The sequence below is a fragment of the Equus caballus genome, chromosome 6, assembly GCF_041296265.1.
Source record: "Equus caballus isolate H_3958 breed thoroughbred chromosome 6, TB-T2T, whole genome shotgun sequence".
NCBI classification, from domain to species: Eukaryota; Metazoa; Chordata; class Mammalia; order Perissodactyla; family Equidae; genus Equus; species Equus caballus.
Genome location: NC_091689.1, coordinates 53,378,671 through 53,395,945, shown reverse-complemented (window position 1 = coordinate 53,395,945; position 17,275 = coordinate 53,378,671). Strand labels below are relative to the sequence as shown.

At 38.0% G+C, this 17,275-nt stretch overlaps 1 protein-coding gene across 7 annotated transcripts in view; it reads left to right on the top strand.

Annotated features, from left to right (window-relative positions):
- The window catches only part of DUSP16 (dual specificity phosphatase 16), a 95,345-nt gene that overhangs the window by 21,415 nt on the left and 56,655 nt on the right, over window positions 1–17,275 (top strand). For 5 of the 7 annotated variants that reach the window (XM_023643141.2, XM_023643138.2, XM_023643139.2 and 2 more), the window contains one exon: window positions 1,940–2,044. The exons of 1 other annotated variant lie outside the window; for it this stretch is intronic. The gene's annotated coding sequence lies outside the window, so the exon portion shown is untranslated. Of the gene's footprint in view, window positions 1–619; window positions 786–1,939; window positions 2,045–17,275 lie in introns of those variants that run through there. One more of the 7 variants, XM_023643142.2, reaches the window with a different exon arrangement.

Genomic DNA, 17,275 nt, shown 5'->3' with positions numbered 1-17,275 from the left:
AATTGAGGTAAAGGATTCCAAAAATGATTTATATTAAGTGTGTGTGTGTCTATGGAACCAAATCTCTCAAAAAATTGTCTATATAGACCCAACCAATTTTCATCTACAATACATTCTGATGTATTTGGGATAAGCCTATGGAAAAGAAAACAATTTTCAGAGGAGGTAGGAAATTCTTTAGTGTTGCATTGATTTCCTTCTAAATGAAATACTCCATTTAGAAAAGAATTGTAGATATAAATGCCAGGGGTCTGTGGTGTGTGAGATAAAAACTAATGTGACATGTAGCCTTCAGAAATATTTGGGAGGGACGGTAGAACTCAGATTTGTTTTAGTGTCTTGGTGAGGGGTGGGACAAACTGCAGTCTACAGAAAAAAGATGCACCGTAAATTGAAATGGTATATGGCAAGGTAATTAGTGTTAAATGTCTCCATTCTTTCCCTTACAATTAATAGAGAAAGACAGAGAGAGTTATATGCTACTTATTGTTTGCATTGTATAAATTAAAACAAAAATACAACTCATGTCCTAGGCTTTTGATAAATGTTTGCTGAATAAATTGAATTAAATTTCACAACGGTTACTTTTAACTGTGGTTCCATTATATCTCGAGCTTAGAACACTGTTTTTTGAGCTTTGAGTTGAAGTCTGCAGGAGGTCGCCTTACGGCCTTGGGCACCTGATTGTTTCAGCAGTCTGTTCATCCTAGAACCTGGACCCTGACCTTACCTCCAGCTTGCCTGACCCTGTGGCTGACCTGACCTCATCTTTTCCGAAATGGCAGGTGGTTGTCTCCTTCTCTTCCTGAGCAGCTGAGCTGTGTCCTCTTCTGGTTACTTCCTAGAATACTGAAGTGTCACCAGTCTAGCCTGTTTCGTAGTGGGTTTCTTTTGTTATTATTTTTTTTGCTGAGGAAGATTGGCCCTGAGCTAACATTTGTGCCAGTCTTCCTCTATTTTGTTTGTGGGTCACCACCACAGCATGGCCACCCATGAGTGGTGTAGGTCTATGCCTGGGAACCAAATCAGGGCCACTGAAGTGGAGCACGCCGAACTTAACCACTAGGCCAGGGGGCTGGCCCCATCTTTTGTTATTTTTGTTTGCTCTTTGGTTGGGGGAGAAGCACATTCCTCAGGAAGATAGTTTTTGACTTCATTTTGTAAACTGTACATGGTATATAAAGCATGGTATTATTTCTGCTTTCCTAGCTTTAGGTAAAAATCTTGTGTTCACTTGAAAATGAAGCTGGGAAGAATGATATTTTGATGATACAAACCAACTGTAGACTAACTAACATCTTTTTTTGGAGATAATAAGGAAATTAAAACATGGAATGTGTATTAGATGGTATTTAAGAATTATAACCATAAAATTTTTATCTATATTAATGGTCTTGTGATTATCTGTATATGTATCATCTGTTAAAGATACATATGGAGGTATTTACAGGCAAAATGAAATGATGCCTAATATTTGTTTTAAAAAACTTTAGGATATGCACCAACACACACAAATGAGAAATAAATAAAACAATAGTGGCGAATTTTTTATAATTGTTGAAGCTGAGTGATGGGTACATTGGAGATTGTTACTGTTTTCTGTACTTTTGTGTATACTTGGAAATATCCATGATAATTAGGTAAAATACACATTACCAATTATAACTGTAGGGAAGAAACTTAATACAGTCAAATTATATGGTTGGACATTTGAGCTATTTGGCTAATCAAAAATCTCTACTTTGCATTTTCTGTAAATTCTGCTGTTTGTAATAAATTTTTAAGAATAGGGAGAATTTTGTAGAAATACGGTCGTAAGCAGTGTTTAAAACTCTTAACTTTGAGACCTTGTAATAAGAATATACCTGTAGTATATAAATTGCTTTGACATATTTTGTCTTTTATCCTCACAACAAGACATGAATTATCCATTTTACAGATGAGGAAACTGAGACCTTAGAGAGACTGAGTAATTGATCCAAATCCCAAAGCAAGCAAGAAGTGGCGCCAGAACTGGAGCTGAGATCTGCTGACTCATTTTCAGGTGCCTATTCTCTTATGTAACATTCATATAAGTGCTCTTTTTTTGTGATGTTATAAACCAGCAATTTTTGAACATTCTGTTGTCAGGGCACCTTTGCACTCTTAAAAATTATTGAGGATTCCAAAGATCTTTTGTTTATGTGGACTATATCAATATTTAACATATTGGAAATTAAAATTGAGAAATATTTGAAATATTTATTCATTTAAAAATAAACTCATTAAAAGTTAAATAACATACTTTTATGAAAAAAGTATTCCAAAACAAAAAACATAGTGAGGAGCGTGACGTTGTTTTGTATTTTGCCATTCTTTGTAATGTATTGCTTAATAGAAGACAGCTGGATTTTCATAACTGCTTTTGTATTCAATCTGTTGTGATATGTTGTTTTGTTTGAAGTGTATGAAGAAAACCCGGCCGTACACAGATACCTAGTTGAAAAAGGGTGGAGTATTTTAATATCTTTTCATGTAATTGTGAATATTCTTTGTTATGTCAAAACCCAACAAGTGATAGATTCTTAAAGATTAGTTGTAACATTGAATCTGAAACCATATCTGAAATTTTTGTACTCTGTAACATTAAAAGTCTGTTGGTCCATCTTGTACTTTGAATGGATCTTCGTCCTCTGCGTGGTTTTGTAATGTTGTACATTGGTCATTTGAAAAATAACGGTTTACTGAGTTATGCAGATCTTTTAAGTGTTGACACATGTGATTACACAATATGTAACAAGTCACATTTGTTGATATGACCATTCATGTCATCAAAAAAGTTTTTAAGAATTGGGAAGCGGTCAAGATTTTGGTGTTGAGTTCAAGTTTTCCAAAATTCTAGTTTCTCCTCAAAAGTTCAAATTTTACATTGGGAACAGATACTGTCCGTTTTTTCCTTGAAGTGTCAGACTCTTTTTATTCATCTTAGAGAAAAATGTCTGCCAAATACCTGTCTGAATAACTGTAAGTTGTCTGCCAGTCATTCTTTTAAGCAAAAATTGTACTCTCTGAAAAAAGTTGTATAGTTTAGCTCCCAACTCTAGCAATGGCATAAATGCTTTTCCTCAAGACAGCCATTGTGTTAGGCACGTAGTGGAACTGCTTTTGTGTACCTTCCATTTCATCGCACAGAATATTAAACAGCCCACGTTCTCACGAGTGCGATTTAATAAAATTAATAACTTTTTTGTTTTATCAAGGACACTGTTAAGTGAAACTGCTTTTTTAGAATTACTGATAGACAACAAAGAATATAATGATTGTTGGTACTAACCCCTGCCTTGATTCATGCTAAAGTGTCAGCAGTTCTGTCCGCCATTGCTTTGTACCATCAGAGCAGATAGCAACATGATTGTTTTAGGATAAATCATGAGATTTAGAAAAGTTATTTATTACTATGAGTAATTCAGCACTTGTATTTGTGGCCAAGCATTCACATAAAAGAAGACCTTTTGGTGATTAGTGGATGTGGATACTGGAATAATGGAACAGAAAGTCCACCCACGTCTGTGGATTTGTCCACTTATAACACTAAAGTACAGTCCTTCAGGTGAGATACTAACCTGCAGTTCACGTTTGCAGCAAAATCTCTAATTTGATAAGATACCACATCATTGGTAAGTCGCATTGCTGTGATTTCTTTTACTGACTTTTCATCCAGCAGACACTCGGCAAGGTTAACCATACAAAGCTTTGTTAGTTTCTCAGCTATGTTATGCACTGCTCCAACCACTGCAGTCTCATAATTTACCCTCTGTGATGCTTCAGTGGCTTTTTTCTTTCTAATTTGAAAATGACCTTTTTCTTTTAAAGAGCTCATCATGTCAGTGTTTAAAACATTCAGGTTTTTTTTCTGTAAACTCTCAGTGAATTCGTTCGATGATAACAAGGTTATGAAGATTATAGCAGATATAACCAAAGATGGCTATCACTGGGAGCATAGAAGTTCTCAGTGAGAACACACTGACTTAATTTCTGAAAACAGAGATGTTTGTTGCTTAAACTTGCTACCTTAGGAAATTCTAAAAAACACGAGAATATGCAGACAATGTTTTTTGTTAGCTGTCAGAGTGATCCGTTATCAAATGCCATGTATCCTCTGGGTTCAGTGTTGTACACTCATGAGAAAACAAGAGCGAAAAAGACAGATAACATCTTTGGATCACTAAAAATCGTTTTGACACTGCGGATCACCTGAAAGGCTCTCAGGGACGCCCCCCCCCCCCAGGAGTCTCTGGATCACACTTTGAAAATGCTGATATAGGGGCCAGCCCCATGGGCGAGTGGTTAAGTTCACGCACTCCGCTTTGGCGGCCCAGGGTTTTGCCAGTTCAGATCCTGAACGCTTGTCAAGCCATGCTGAGGCGCCATCCCACATGCCACAACTAGCAGGACCCACAACTGAAAATATACAACTATGTACTGGGGGGCTTTGGGGAGAAAAAAAGGAAAAATAAAATCTTTAAACAAAAAAAAGAAAATGCTGATATAAACTAGTGCCGTCTCAAGATTTTTAGAGCAGTCTAACACAGGCATCTATATCGATAAAGTGATGTTTCCATCTTAACTGATTAATTTGTCAGGAAGAAGAGAAAATGCTAGTGTGCGGGATGGGCTGTGTGACCTGGAGACCATAATGGGTGGAAGGTCACATAACATCGGAGAGTGGTGGATAAAGGGTAGACAGAAGGGAGGAGTCGGTAAAATCACTTTACAGCTTAAAAAGGGAGCATTAGCTCTTCCTGGGTTTTTTCTTTTTAAACTAAGAAAGCACTGGGCCCACATATACATATGTCCATACTCATTTATATCTGTGCTCAAAATCAGGAGTACTCAGCCAGTTTTTCCTTGTATGACAACAGGGGAGAGATGGCAACATACTTGAGAGGAAACGGCAGATGCTCCTGGCAGTTGTTTGTTCCTTCCACCTAGGGAGGCTGCTGACCTTTTTTTTGAGGAAGCTGACGGGTGACAAGACAAGTGAGGTTAGAAAGAAGAAATTGTGGACGAAGAGTGAACAGAGCAGACATGAGTGATCGTGGGAACGGCTGTAGGCAGAACTGGGCTGTGGACACGGTGGAGACGAGCATTGGAGGGCAGAGAGGGAGACTGTGGGGTGTACTAGATTCTCCTGGACGCTGGACACAGGAAGAATGGGGCCCAGAGAAGTGCAGAGATGGGTGCTACAGGAGGCATGGAGATGAACATATATTTAAATGTGTGTCAAAATATTGTTAAAATAACTTTTTAAGTAACTGTGCTGGATGCTCTGACTTTAATGTCTTACCAATATTCAAATTCTATTGTTATAACCCATATATTCAGTTACAGTAGGAGAAAACAGCAAGGCCATGAGTTTAAGCTGCCATGTCTCTGAACTTTGGTTACAGGCATCAGTGTATGAAAATATCAACTGGGCCAGGTTTGGGGCTGCAAATTCAAGAATGAAATTTTCATACTTTATTTTTTACTAACAGGCAGTTATGATTAAAAGAGAAGAGTTTAATTAAAATAGGTAGCATTTATCAGCTTGTTATTTATGTGGTACTTATTTCCAAAAAGAATTTGAGATGGCAGAAGGAACGATCAAAGTCCATAATCAAGAACAGACATGATTCTAAATCATGTTTTTTTCCCTAATGTTTTCTCTACTGATGACGTTTCTTTTAATAGGGTCATAGAGTTGAGGTACTATAACTATGAAGTAATTGAATTCGTCTCTATTAACTATGCAGGAGAAATATCCTGTCACCTCTTAGTTGCATGTAGTATAAGCAGAATGTATGTTTGTAACGGGAGTGAGGTTGGGCAGGAAAATCATAGCATGCCACAGAAAAGAATCTTTTAAATTCAAGACTGCTTTCAGCTGTAGTTAAGAGAAAGCTGCTAGCAGAGGCTTAAACCAAAAGCTATTTATTATTATGTAGTTCAGAGAAGTTCAGAGGTAGGTGGTCTCGGGGTTGGTTCAGCTGCTCAGCAGTGTCCTTGAGGCCCCGAATTCTCTCCAATCTTCAACTCGGCCATCTTTTGCATGTTCACTTATTGCCACTAGGTCACAAAATGGCTGCCTCAGCTTTAGGCATCACATGCCTTTTCAAGGCAAGAAGGAAGAAGGGGACAGAACAAGTAATTCCTCCTCCTGGGCTTGCCTAACAGGGAACAAAATTCTTCCCAGAATTTTCCATCCGATTTTCTCTTAAGTCTCATTTGCTTGACCTGTTTCACGAGACTGCCCCCACTCACTGGCGAGACTAGGGCAATAAGTATGGCTAAGGGGAGTGGGGCTAACCTAGGCTTAGGCACGTTGCTAGCTGCCCAGGAAAAACTGGGCTTCTGTTAGCGAGTTAGGGAGAGGAAATGTCTGTTGCGGGGCTAGCTAACTGTGTGTCTGTCACAACTCTGCAGACAGGATAGCACAAAGAGTATTAAGTAACTTGTGAAAAAAACTTTAGTCCAGAGGCTGTTGTAAGTGTCCCCCTTAAACGAGGCCATATCCGTTTTCTTTCTTACTTTAGTAGAAGGCGTACAGACCTGTGTCCCAGTTCATTGGAGAGCTAATTTAGAGACACTTAGGCATCAGTCTTCTCAACTATGAAATAAGAATATTGTATTAGATAATCTTTGAGAGAACTTCCCAGTTCTACGGTTCTTCTCTCTCTTCGTTTCCTGTCTTTTGACCATTTCACAATTTATTTATTTATTATCAAAAAAGTAGGCAGGAATGGTGTTTTTTAGGCTTCTTGATAGCTGGATAGTATCTCTAATAAAGATCTTGATGATATGGAAGGTTAAAGGTAACATTAGGTTTTGCCTTTTTTGGCGGTTACGCATATTCTGCCCCAAATTTCCATTGAAAATGGAAAACTAATTGCATTTTTATTTTAGTAGGGGAACATACACATGTATAGTCTGTAATCAAAATGCCCTCAGTACAATGTTCTGAGAAAATGCCCTCTGTGCCAACAGAGGCGGCGTTTTAAGCACTCTTGTTAAAAACTGGCTAGAACATCCCCTTTTGCTTGCTGGGCGGTAGCTCTTACTTGTTAATAGTGTGCACACTGCGTATTTGCCTTAGGTAAAATGAAAGGACAACTAAAGGAAAGTGATTCCCTTCATGCATTTAGCGACCAAACTTTACTTGAATGAGGCAGAACCTTTGGTGTTTCAAGAACCTTACAATGAGATTCTGCTTGTGTTTCAGAGAGAACGATGATCTGGTTCCTCCTACAGAATCCTGTCAAGATTATATAAATTTAGATATACAGTGAGTGGAAAATGATATTCCCAACTCTAACAATTACAAAGCAATTACACTGCTTATAAAAGAGGCTATTAAAATGTTAACCTAAAAAGTATTAATCTTCTATCCAACAAAAATCTTACAGAAGGATCCCAGTGCATTTTATTTTGTAGTTTATTGGTCTTGGGAGATCCTGGAGATGAACGTTATTAACTGTGGCACTTAAGGAGCCAAAAGGCATCTGCAAGTGGGGTGTATTTTTAAGAATAAAATACATGTGTGTATACGTATTTCACAGCTGCTTTAAACAGCTTAGAGGCAGCATCTAATTTCATTACCATGGAATATACAAATATCAGTTAGAGACTTCTCCTTCTGCTGAAGCCCTTTTAAGTATGTAATTAAAGCAGTTGTTTTCGTTTTCATTAACTGAATGGCTAAGAGCCTGTTAATGTAAATATTCAGGAAGCTTGATTTTATAGCTTTTTGGTTTTATAACCACCAATAAAAATCATGTACAGCGGGAAACCCCTTCTCTTGTCTACAGACTCGACCAAAAGACAAGCAATTTTTTTTCTGGCAAATGAATGACCTGTGTGGCAGGATCTTAGATGCTGCCAGTGGCTATCTCATTATAGCATGTAATTAGTGTGATGTTAGTTTAAAGAGATACAGTATTTTGGAGGGGAAATTTCCAAGTACCAAGTGTTAGACAGTATGGTATCCGCTTGCAAGGAAAACGTAGTTTTATACAACTTTTTAATAAGAGTTATTGTGAGATCAGTGGCAATTTTTATTATAGAAATGGTCTTAATTCGTTCATTAAAATAAGCATGAGGCTTGGTTCTGGTAGGCTTTTTTCTGGACAAAAGATCCATTCTTTTTGCCAGTGGTCATCAGCCTGTCATTGTCCTCAGTGTGAACAAGTATTTACTGAATGACTTGTAAGAGTGAGATATCAGAGGGATGCAAAGAAGGATGGCATGTGGCCTTGGTCATCAAGGAGTTTGTTGCCAGCATCTCTGTTGATTATCTCCTCTTCGTGGTTTAAACAAATCCCGTAAAAGACGACTCATTCTTTGCTCTAGGGGTCCTTCAGCTGAGGGTCCAGCACGCCAGTCTTCACTTTCCTAGGCCGGGCGATACCGTCACAATTAGACGTGGAGGTCAGTTCACCTGATGTCTTTTCCTAGCAGTTTCCCCATCTCTCATATGACTGCAGCCCTGACCTCTTGACTCTTAAGAGCAGTGTGCTAGCTGGCTGCTTCTGTAGGGTAGTTTGGGAGAAGAAAGACAGTGTCCTGGAGCAGTTCTTGGCACCTTTAGAATGTGAAAGGTTGGGAGGGACACAGCAAGAAAAAGTAAGAGATCTATTGCCGTTTTCTTTTTTTAATTGTGGTAGAAACAAGTACAGTAGTCCCCCCTTATCTGTGGTTTCAGTTTACTCGCGTACAAAAATATGAAATGGAAAATTCCAGAAAGAAACAACTTATAAGTTTTAAATTGCACGCTGTTCTGAGTGGCGTGATGAAATCTTGAGCCGTCCTACTCTGTGCAGCCTGGGACATGACTCCTCCCTTTGGGTATCCACACTGTGTATGCTCCCTGCCCGTTAGTAGCCATCTGGGTTTTCAGATTGACTGTCGAGGTATCGCAGTGCTTGTGTTCAAGTTACCCTTGTTTTATTTAATAATGGCCCCAAAGTGCAAGAGTAGTGATGCTGGCAGTTCAGATATACCATAGAGAAGCCATAAATTGCTTCCTTTCAGCGAAAAGGTGAAAGTTCTCAACTTAAGAAGGAAAGAAAAAAGATTGTATGCTGAGGTTGCTAAGATCTACAGTAACTTTTATTATAGTATATTGTTATAATTCTATTTTATTATTAGGTTGTCGTTAGGTTATAGAGTTTCATATTTGCAAGATGAAAGAGTTCTAAAGGTCTGTTTCAAAACAGTGTGAATATACTTAACACTGCTGAACAGTACACTTAAACATGGTTAAGATGGTAAATTTTACATTACAGTAGTCTTCCCTTATCTCTGGGGGATATGTTCCAAGACCCCCAGTAAATGCCTGAGACCATAAATAGTAGCAAACCCTACATATATGATGTTTTCTTCTATTTATACCTACCTGTGATAAATTTTAATTTATAAATTAGGCACAGTAGAGATTAACAACAATAATAACCTAATTTATATTATATTATTATTTTTAATCAGGTGATTTGATTTTTGTTTTTGAGTTGTAAGATGCCATTTTCTTTTTAAAATATGAATCAGCAACTTAAAACTACTCGCAGCTCAGGTGTGACATGGCACTGGGATGCAGGAATGGGATGAGTGGAGTATAGTAACTGCAGAGTTGTCTCTCCCATCTCTAGCCGTTACCGGTACACCTTCCTTAGTGGAGGGCTTCGTACTCCAAAGAGGACTTGAGGCCTCAGATTCATTCTCCTCTTCCTCTCCCTCCTCTTCCTCATTACCTATAAAATCAGGGGGTGGACGAGATGATGACTGAGTTGTCTTCCACTCTAAAATTCTGAGTTTTGAGAGTATTACCTTTTACCAACTGACCTTTAGTATCTAAAATTTCTGTGAGACCTCAGTAATAGTTCACCCCTCGACTGAGAAATCTTTGTTGACAGCTAGTAAGAAGCCCTGCACCTGGAGCTCCTTTGGGTCTTTGGTTTTCTCACTTTTAATCTTACTTGTTTTGCTCTTTTTAATACGGTGTCACCTTCAGATCCTGAGCCGACAGGTTAGCTCCTTCGTTGCCCGCTCTCACAAGTCCGGCCGTGGGGGTGTGTGTGTGTGGGTGGGCGTGCGCTGGAGCTTGTACTTTGCCCTGGAGATAGACATCAGTTGTTTTTTTTAAAACCTACTTACAGTTGTGAGGAAATAGAAGCCAAAGTTCATTGGACAGTGTATTTGTTGTTTTAAATACGTGGAGCAAACAACCACCAGTCCAAATTCAGGGAATTTTTATTTCTGTAAAACTAGCTATGTTAAATGCCAGCTTTAAAGAAATATTACCCAACTGATTCGTTTATTCCCTGTGCATAGTGATATTATGGTAGTAATTAAAAGAAAGAAGTGATGTGGTTGTAGTGGTTGAGGTTGAAGGGTACTCTGGACTCTACTATGATGTGCTTTTAGATTTCAAGTACTTGATATTTTTAATTTTTTGCGTCTTATAGATACTATCTGACATAACCAATCTTTAGGGAGCTTGTCTAAGTTATATGGAGATATATGTTATCGCCATATGGTGGCATGACTTAAAATGCTCTAAGGCCAACAGTGCTCTATGAGGTAATAAGGTAAACAAGCAGAATCCAGTAAACCAAATAGGGGTGGGTGAGGAATCTGCATGGTGACTCAGAAAGAGTGAGTTGTTGGTAGTGCTTGCAATAGAACCTAAGATACCTCATCCAGCATCATCTCTGTGCTTGGCGCTCTGTGACATCAGCATTGCTTCCTGGCATGTTGCCAGGTCTTGACGGACCACTGCTGGTCCCTTCTTTTGCCAAAATATTAAATATAGCTGAGTGTGTAAACAGGGGAGGTAATGCAGGGGACTGAGGCAGCTTCAGAGGGCTACATTGTGAGAAGCTGCTAAAATGTTCAGAGCCGCCCTAGGTCATTCTTAACCTAAGTTATACAGTCAACTCAAGGATTGAAAATGCATTTGGTAACATGACGGCTTCATTGCAAAAGATTATCTAGGCCTTGTGGGGCTCCTCATCACCTTCCCTCTGATCATAGATTGGTTATTTAAATTGTGAAAAAACACAACCACTAGAACACAGGTAAAGTGAAAAGATAAAACTTACTTATGGTTGGTAATTAGTAGGCCAGAATTAATTAATGTCATCAAGAGAGTGTAAGATTTCCCCTCCAAATGATAGCATTTCATAAATTTATAATATATAAAGCTATCATGTTTTCATTATTTATCCCTTTATTTATATTGCATGGGGAATATAACTTATTTCTATACTATAATTTCATTTCTGGCTTCTAAACGTATATAATGTTACTATTATTACAACGTCAATATTGTTTGTAATGGAAGTTCTTTTTCCTTTTGGATGCTTCAGAGTCCACATACTAAACATTAGAGTAGTAGAGATAGCTCTATGACGGTGATTTGGTCACCATTTCTCTGATCTGCGTTGTATTTGGTGGGGAAAGATTTGCGAGGAAGTGTGACTGAGCGAGCATTCAATTTTGGCTAGATGGTAGCTTTTAGAACATTATTAGACTCCATTTATCCATGTACCCTCTTATCTATTATTAGAGTAACTTAAGATTTGATCATGATTTGTGTAATAATAAGTAAGCAAGCTTTTCTAATTAGAGAATATATGTATAAAAACATTTTGATTGTATTAAAAAATCAATTAATATAGTTCACCACATTAACTGTAAAAAAGTAGAAAAATCATATGACTACCTCAGTACAGACAAAGCATTTGTTAGTCTAGTATCTGCTCATGATAAAAAGCTCTTAACAAACAAAAATAGGGACATACTAAATACAATAAGTTCTGGTGTGGATGCAAAGCAAATGGAACCTTCATATGTTGCTGGTGGGAGTGCAAAATGGTACACCTACTTTGGAAAACAGTTTGACAGTTTCTTATAAAGATAAATGTACATTTACCATATGACTCATCAGTCCTGCTCCTAGGTGTTTACTTAAGAAAAATGAGAACTTAAGTTTACACAAAAACCTGCACTCAAATGTTTTGTGGATATCACTTATTCATCGGGTCACCAGGAGTCGGAGTCAACTTGACAGCACATAGTAAAAATATAGTAAGTGCATAATCACCAAAAACTGGAACTGTAGATGTCCTACAACTGGTGAATGAGTATACCAACTGTGGTATGTCCCTATAAACAAACTATTGCTACGTACAACAACATGGATGAATCCTAAGGGCATTATATTGAGTGAAAGAAGCCCTTCTTAAAAGCTTATGCACTGTATCGTTCAAGTGAACTCATATTCTAGAAAGGCAAAACTATTGATATGGAGAACAGGTCAGTGGTTGCCAGGGTTTGAGGGTGGGAGAAGGTGTTGATTACAAAGGAATGGCAGGAAGGAGTTTTTTTGGGTGATGAAACTGTTCTGTATCTTAGTTGTGATGGTAACATTATACATTTGGTCAAAACTTGGAGAACTGTACACCAAAAAACATGAATTTTACTTTATGTAAGTTAAAAATATTTTTTAAAGAGTTTGGTAATATTCCTAGAGACTAAATCGATATACGAAATATATTTCTGTATAACAGTAATAACCAGAAAACGAAATTTTAAGAAAGATGACATTTATAAAAGCATCATAAGATATCAGATACCCAGGACTAAATCTCATGAAAGATGTCTAAAACCGTTACGTAAGCTGATTCTAACATTTATATGGAAACACAAACAGCAAGAACAGCCAAGGTAATAATACTGAGGAAAAGCAGAATTAGAGGATTTACACTATTGGATGTACAGTGTAGAATAAACAGGTAGATCAGTGGAATAGAAAAGAAACCGGAAACAGACCCACAAATATATGTATATATAAGTATATGTGTATATATGTGTATATATGTATAATAAATATATATGTGTATATATAGTTCTATGTACATAAATAATACATACACATACTTAATTTATGATTAAGATGGCATTATACAACAATATAGAAAGAAAAATCCCTTTAATAAATGATCCTGGATCAATTCCCTATCCATATTGAAAAAAACTAATTTTGACCCCTAACTCACATCACAAAAGTAAATTCCAGGTCACCTGTAGAATCTAAATGTGGAAGGTTAAAAAGGCTTCTAAAGGTGCTCAACACATCAGTCATCAAAGAATGTGAATAAAACTACAATGAATTACCTCTACACCCTGACCAGAAGAGCTAAAATTTAAAAACAAACAAATGCAACAACAAAAACACCTTGAGGATATCAGGTATCAGCAAGCATGTAGAGGAACTCTAGAACTCTCGGACACTGTTGGTGGAATTGTAAATTGGTACAACTGCTCTGGAAAATTCTTAGTATTATGTTAAAGCTGTACATACTCATTATGCCTCTGACCCAGCAAATCCACTCCTAGGTGTATACCGAACAGAAGTGTGTACTTAAGTTCTTCAAAAGACATGTACAAGAATGTTCACAGCACAATTCATGGTAACTCCAAACTGGAAACAACCTAAGTGGTCTGTTAGTAGAAGAATGGATAAACGTATATTGTCGTATCGTCAATGAAATACTATATAGCAGTGAACAGAAAAACTGCTATTTACGACAACATGGGCTCAAATATGATGTTGAGCAAAAGCGTTCAGACACAAAAGAGTTCAAAAACAGGCAAAACTACTCTGTCGTGTAAGAAGGCAGAATAGTGGTTCTCTTTTAGGGAGTGAGATTAGTTGTTGGGCTGGTATATGAGGCCGCCTTCTGGACTCTTCTGTTTCTTGATCAGGACGGTAGTTACATGAGTATGTTAGCTTTGTTCAAGGTCTTTAGGCTGTACATTCATGATTTGTATGCTTTTTGGTATATATGTTATATTTAAATTAAAAAAAGTTTATTTAGGGGCCACCCCGGTGGTGTAGCAGTTAAGTTCGCGTGCTCTGCTTTGGTGGCCTGGGGGTTCACCAGTTTGGATCCTGGGTGCAGACCTACGCACTGCTTATCAAGCCATGCTGTGGCAGGTGTCCTACATAGAAAGGAGAGGGAGATGGGCACGGATGTTAGCTCATGGCCAGTCTTCCTCGGCAAAAAGAGGATGATTGGTGGCAGATGTTAGCTCAAGGCTAATCTTCCTCAAAAAAACCACAACTTTATTTAAAGACATTTTTTGAGTTAACCATAGGAGTGAATGGCATTCGAGATTGTATTAGTTTCTTTTTTCTGTAGTAAAGTTTATATTATCAATGTTGTGAGACAGAAAAGTATTTGTATCTACAAATACAAATAACTAGCTCCATAAATAAATACAGAGAACAGGCTTAAATTCTTTCCTAACTAAATCAAGACATTCCTAGGCTTCTTGAGTTCTTTATTGCCTTCGTTGCTGGGGATTATCCCATTCTTCCTGTATCCCTGTGTTTGTTTTCTTTTTTCTTCACAAAGAATATATTTTTGGAAACCATTCTACATCAGTACATACAGCGATAGCCATCTTTCTTTTTACACAGCCATGTGGGATAATACCACATTGGTATAATAGTGTATTTAGCCCATTCATCATTCATTGACATTGAGATTGTTTCTGTTTCTGACTTCTTACAATTACAAATGTTTCAGTGAACAATATTTCACATATAATATACTTGGGCAAATATTTATACAAGACAAATTATTGGAAGTAGAATTTTGGGATCTTAGAGTATATTTTATTTTAAACTTTTTGTTTGGAAATAATTTTATACTTACAGAAAAGATAAAAGATCAGCATCTACTATTAACTATTTGCTTCCTTTGCTTTATCACTTGTGCTCTCTTCACATGTATATGATATATTTTTCCCTTTGAGAGTAGGTTGCACACATCATGGGCCTCTATCCCTGAGCACATCAGTGGGTCTGCAAAGAGCGAGAACACTCTCCTGTCCACAGCAGAGCTGTCGACCCCAGTACACCTAGCATTGATTTAATACCTCTGTCCAGCCCACCATGTGCATTCTAGTCTTGTCATTTGATCCAACAAGATTCTTCATAGCATTTTTTTCCCACTAGTACAGGATCCAGGTGAGGATCAGACGCTCCATTTACGTGTCAGGTATCTTTTTTGTTTTTGTTTCATATAGTTCCTTGACCTTTCTTTGTCTTTTTTTGTTAATAACAACTTTATTGGGATAGAATTCACATACCATAAAATTTACCCTTTTAAATAAATTGAGCTATAATTCACAACTATAAAATTCATCCTTTTAAAGTATACAAATCAGTGGGTTTTGGTATATCCACAAAACTGGGCAACCATTACCACTATCTAATTCCAGAACATTTTTGTTACACCCCAAAACAAACTCTGTACACATTAGCAGTCACTCTTCATCTCTCCCCCGCCCAGCAGCCTCTGGCAACCACTGATCTCCTTCTGTCTCTCTGGATTTGCCTATTCTGGGCGTTTCATGTGTACAGATTCATATAATATGTGACCTTTTGAGTCTGATTTCTTTCACTTAGCATCATGTTTTCAAAATTTATCCATGTTGTAGCAGGTATCAATATTCATTCCTTTTTATGGCTGAATAATATTCCATTGTATGTATATTTACCACATTTTGCATATCCATTCATCAGTTGATGGACTTTCTGGCCATTATAAATAATGCTGCTGTGAACATTCTTGTACAAGTTTTTGTGTGCACATGCCTTCAACACTACTGGTATCTTTTTTTTTTTTTGAGGAAGATTGGCCCTGCCCTAACATCTGTGCCCATCTTCCTCTGTTTTATATGTGGGATGCCTACCACAGTGTGGCTTGATGAGCGGTGCATAGGTCTGTACCCAGGATCTGAACCGACGAACCCCAGGCCACCAAAGCAGAGCACACAAACTTAACTGCTACGCCACCAGGCCGGCCCCAACATTCCTATCTAAATTCTGATCTAGGCTTCGTATCTCATTATGGAGCTTTGCAGAACTTTCTTGGCCATTGTTTCCTCTGGGGTTTGTAGGAGATCAAGAGTAGTCAGGGGAACAGTTGTTGGGAAAACATGGACCAGGACAGTTTTGCCGCTCTGAAGTGGTCTGTAGACTAAAAAGCTTGAGGACCGTGCGTCTAGACCGCTGACTTCTCCTGTCTACAACTATTATAGATTGTGTAGCTCATGAGGGCTTATGTCTTTTGCTTACCTTATGGGGCCTTCCGATAAAATGGACCAACTTTAAGTAAGAGTTCCTCTCTTATTTTTCCTGCTTACGCTATGTGAGAGATGCTGTTGGGCAGAAATAATGTCAGTAATTTTGTCTGATGACTGTCAGAGTTGTAAAGCCAGTACCTCCCTTTTATTCCTCTCTTCTTCATGTTTGTATTTGTGTTGGGGGAAGGGACTGTGTGTACCTGGGGTCTGAAGGAAGATGAAGTGTCTTCCCCCTTCCCCTTTCCCTCTGCGAAGTCAGTGCCACAATGAGAATCAGCACCCTGTCTGCCTCCTGAAGATGAATCTGTGTTAAGTGTTTCCTGGCAGGAAGTGGCCAGCCTTCAGGGACCAGTTGAAAAGCAGTTGCCTCCAGAATTCATAGAAGAGTTTGCTGGCTAGTGGTGTTCCCAGTCTCTCCAAACTTCCTTGGCCAGAGCTATTTATGAATACAAAGAGATTGTGTAGCACCCTAAGGAGTTGGGATAGGAGAGCATCCAGGGTAAATACATGCTGGTGAGATTTATCACCTCCTTGCTCATTTCTAGACATCATCACTAGAAATGCTTTCCCTTCTCCCACTCTTGGAGCACTCCTGTCATACTGAGCCTTGCAGGTACCTGTGTACAAATTTTATTTCTGTGATATTGTCTTAGATTGTGTCCTCCTGAGTTTCCTGAACAAAAAGGCTTGTACCAAATAGATGTTCAAAAACTGTTGTCTAAGTGAATGAGCCACAAGTTCGACCTGCTATTCAAGGGAGAGAGCAAAATGAGCATTTTCTAGTGTAATATTTCTTCTGTTGTAGGTTAATAAAGTGTATTATGAGTAAAAACTTCTGACTCTGGTTGAATGGCACCTTTTTTCCCCCTAGGTAACTGCTGGCACAACCTTGAGAAGGGTGGGGATGTCCTTTATTTAATGTAATATAGATTGTTTGGCTGGAGGCCCAAATCTTGGTTTCCATCATCAGTTTACTAAATGAAGTTTCACAGTGTCGGATTGGAGGGAGGAATGAGAAAAGATTATATGCCCTTGTAATGGTGATTGGCCCTTAGCAATGGGGAATTCCTGGGTGGAGATATTTATTTTATTTATATTTAAC